Here is a 4,651-nt window from a genome sequence, read left to right as displayed (position 1 = left end):
TAATATCGATAATAAAGGTGACAGCAACAACAACAATAATAATAATAATAATAGTAATAATAATAATGAGAAAAATACTAATAAAACGCCAATAACAACAACTTTTTAAATTACTATTATTAAAATTATAATACTAAGACTAATAAATAATAATATGAATAATAATAATAATAAAAAATCGAAAATTATTTATTATTTATATGGTACTATAAATATATGTACTATATATATGTGTAATAATATATATGTGTAATAATAATAATATCAGCAAAAATTTGAACAATATGTAATGTTAATGCTAAGACTAATAATTAATATTAAAACTAACGGTAATAAAAACAACAATATTAATAACAACAATAATAAGAGCAATAATAATAACAATTAGTACAATGTAGTACCAGTAAATGACTTGTGGCCGAGTTGACTTGTGGCCGAGTTGATTTGTGGCCGAGATGACTTGTGGCCGAGTTGACTTGTGGCCGAGTTGACTGTAGCCAAAGTTGACTGTAGCCAAACTTTTTGTGGCCGAGTTGACTTGTGGCCGAGTTGACTTGTGGCCGAGTTGACTTGTGGCCGAGTTGACTGTGGCCGAGTTGACTTGTGGCCGAGTTGGATCGAATTCGTCCTAACATTCAATAGGCTTACATGCATGGAGTTAGAAGTTAGGTGGTCCTAGCTACTAACTAAGGCTCTAGCCTGTGTAGGCTAGGTAGTAGTAGGTCTAGGCCTAGCCTACTACTAGGCGTAGTGTAGCTAGTAGCACACACAAAATTATTATCCTTCAATTTACTTCAAATATAACTAAATTAAATCCTTTCCGAGCCACTGGGGCTCATAGGGCTGGAGCTATCTCCAGTTTCTGTAGTGTGAAGCGGATGAGAGTTGTACTCTCCCTGGACGGGACACTAGGCCTAGTCCGTCGCAGGTTAGTCCCAGCAGTTTGCTGGTACCCATTCATACAGCTGGGTGGACTGAAGCATTGTAGCTAAAGTGCCTTGCCCAAGGACACAAGCAAATCTGCACAGCGGAGATTCGAAACCCCGACCTTACGATTGAAAGCCCAAACCTGAACCGCTGCGCCAAACTGCCGCTTCAAATATAAGTTCACATTAATTCAATTGAAAGAACACATTGATGTTGCTGTCGTTTATAGGTACCTGACAAGAAAATTCAAACTTTATGAAACAGATTGGCTCATTCATCAAAAAATGTAGAAAAATAAATGCAATTTAATGGTATAAAAATTGTGAAAATCCATCAACCCACTGATTTTCTATGATTTTTTAAGTTAATTAATTTAAAGCCCCATTCCCGGCAAAATTTCACTAAAAATGACTTTTTTTTAGAAAATATGCATTTGCATTACTCCAATTATTATAAATCATGGAAAAATATTGGCATGAATTTTAGTTTTACGCAAAAGAATAAAAAAAATGAGAAATACAGACTTTCTCATAAAATATTACCATTTTCTCGACGAATTCATCGTTACTAGGCAAATTCAGAGGTTGTAGATCGCATCCACTGGAATACTCTCGCTTCTATGTATACTTTATACAGTCAATAAAGAGCGCCCTCTCTAATGAGATTACTTTTTGTACTTCGCATCTCGCACAATGCGGTCGTTTGGTTAGGCTGAGATATGTTTGTTTAAGTGTCAAAATCTCAGTCAGAATCAGTTTTTTAACAAAGTGGAAATAATTCCTATGAAATATTATATTTCACAAGTGTCAATACTAGCAACGGAAAATATCATGTCGGCCGTTTTTATGTGTGATAACAGAACCTAAATTGAGGTAAGGCTAGGCCTAGCCAGCAGCGTTGGATAGGCTAATGTTTTCGGCGCCTACGATATTTCTTCTCACGATCTATCGCAAAATCAACATGAAAAATTCATCCGCATTTATTTTTTGTGTGGAACACAAAAAATAAAATTTCAGTCTTATTTTACATTTTTTTCATTCTTAGGAATGTCTAAATTCAGTTAAACTAGCAATTCCGTATTATATTTATAAATCTTTATAACATTATACAAAAATTAGATTTTTCTTAAAAATTGAAATTTTGCCGGGAATGGGGCTTTAATTAAAAAGTCGGAATAGGCATTTTAATGTTAAAAAAAAGAAAAGTGTGACAAAATATATTAAAACTTGGATCTTAAGTACATGACGAAATTCTTCCCCTTATAAGAAACGGTCACTGGTGGGTTGGATGATTGATTGCTGATTGCCTGCATGCTGTCTAAACGGCCTTCACAATGAGTAAACAAGACCTTGGTAGTAGGAGAAAATCGGACACAGTTCAGCCAGTACTGCTCCAATCATGGTCAAATTTCAGAAAGTATACACAATTTCTGAATCTAATGTTATTATTTAAAACATAAAATGTTTTAAACCAAAATCTAACCATAATGAAAAAAGACAGTAGCTGTACGTCTGTGAATTTACTTTACTTTTTTCACGAATTTCGCGAACGTAAAACCGTGACTTGGCGATCGGGAGAATACTAGCCAGAAAGATGCATCAATATTTTATTAGTTCTCAAAAAACAAAGATGGTAATTTTGGTCATTTTCAATACACATATGTATTGAAAATGACATGGTGTATTGGTGTTTATGCTGGCCTAAATAAATATAAGACTAGAAATTGCAAATTGCAAGTGAAGTGCTGCGAAGTACAACTACATCAAATGTTCTTCGAACAAAATTATTTATGCGAGTCAAGTGAAAATAATGACTAATAAAAATATAACAAATAATATGAGCACAACCCATTGTCTATATTAGAACAGCGTTGGTGCCGTGTACAATTGTGTTTTGCTGCAGTGACATCTCTCTGCTGGCGACTCGCTGGTGCTGCTGGCGATGACTCGCTGCTGGCGAATCGATCTGCGCATGTGTATAAAATGGTATTTATTTCCGAAAACACTATGCCAGTCTACAACAAGCGTCGCCTAAATGTAATAATTAGCACGTTGAAATAGGCTAGTAAATAAGTTTATCTGGGTTCGTAAATAATATTGGCCTCAAAATATTGTGGCTGAGACATGAGCCGATTAAACGTAGAAATAGGAAACCTAGAAATATAGTAAAAACGCTGAATAGTACTCCAGCGTCGCGACATCCCAAAGTTGGTACGAGTAGGTTAGTCTACAAACGTCGCCTAAAGTAATTGATTTTACCCAGCAGAACGAAAGAAGGAAACTCCACTTTTCAGTTGTCTTAGGCGATAGTTTTTTGACAAACAATGACCTTTCAGAGGTCAAATTGCTGTCAAGAATATGAATTGGCTGCTTCGCAGACAGTATGTTTTCTACGCCTGAAGGTAGTACTTTCCTATGGCGGCCATCTTCTTGAGTACACATACTGTACACAACTCTTATGCATTTCTTTGTAGCCTAGTCAGCACTCTAGTTGATATAATAGCTCAATGGCTTTAAATCAAGAAAGTAAACAATTCATTAATTCCAATTGGCTTACATTTGTATTGTCATGTATTAAAATCAAATGCTAAATTGATTTTATAACTGATATTCTGTATCTTCGTTGCATACGATCTACAGACGATTACTCGCTCTGATGGCCAGTGCACAACGTCACGAACGAACGAGAAGCCATGCCTCAACATTACCACATTTAAACATGTGTATTAACCATTATAATAAACATGTTTAAATATTATATTAATATTCAAACACATGCACTAACCGTTATAATACGCATGTTTAAATACTATTATAATAAGCTTCACCAGGCACACAATGGTTCGGTCTTGGGATGCCAGGGGTAGGCGCTTCAGTTCAATCTTATTATTTTTGTTTGTTATGCATCGTAATTTTCCCGATTTTTAGGTGTGAACACAATTTGTATTTTCTTTTTAATTATACTGTGGTATAGACAAGAAGAACAATTCCCAGTAAAAAATATTTGCAGGAAATTCAGTAGTTGCTTCTGTTCGTTACGGACTGCCAATGCACTTTTTGACATCACACCACACCTAAACATGCACTCCCGATTATAACTTCTTTTTATTGAAAAATGTAGGAATATGTTAAGAGTGTATTAATTGTTGTAGCCTAGATTGTAGGCTTATTCATTACGTTTGCCGTGCCTGGCCATTGTAAACGAAATATCTCTTGCTCACTCTAGATCACTAACCTTCCTAGGCCTAACTACAATAAACTAGTACGCGACCTTCGCAGGCCGCCGGCAGCGGGTAATAAATTTTAGGTAGCGAATCTGTCACCCGACCTGTCACTTGTGACAGGGGGTTGGATGATCGATTACCCAAGTAGTCGGGTAGCAGGACCGAATTCGCTAAGGCAAGATTTTTGGCATGATATATTTATTCCTCCTCACTGCTGGGTATCTGAGATACATTCCTTTCATAAACCTAGCAAGTGGAGAATTTAGGTTGCTGACAGAGAGTGAATGGAGGAGGGTGGGCAGGGGTTTATTTATGAATTTGAGTAGCAGGAGAAATTTGAAAGTAACAGGAGAGTAAATTGAAATAGGCCGGGGTATAGGGGGCTGCCTAGGCCCCCATCGGGGTCCAGGGGCAGAGCCCTGGTCGGGGGTCAAGGGGGCGAAGCGCCATTGCGCTCCAGGGTTTTAGAGTTTTTTAAGCCCATTTGATGGCATTTCTCTA

General features: G+C 36.6%; 1 protein-coding gene across 2 annotated transcripts in view; it reads left to right on the top strand.

Annotated features, from left to right (window-relative positions):
- Positions 1–4,651, top strand: part of LOC117115281 (nuclear pore complex protein Nup214-like) — a 48,372-nt gene that overhangs the window by 749 nt on the left and 42,972 nt on the right. The gene's annotated exons all lie outside the window — the stretch shown is intronic.

This window comes from Anneissia japonica, unplaced genomic scaffold (genome assembly GCF_011630105.1).
Source record: "Anneissia japonica isolate Jap-2015-1 unplaced genomic scaffold, ASM1163010v1 scaffold550_len331619_cov169, whole genome shotgun sequence".
In the NCBI taxonomy this organism is placed as follows: Eukaryota; Metazoa; Echinodermata; class Crinoidea; order Comatulida; family Comatulidae; genus Anneissia; species Anneissia japonica.
Note: the sequence above shows the minus strand (reverse complement) of the source record. Positions and strands in the feature narration are given on the sequence as shown.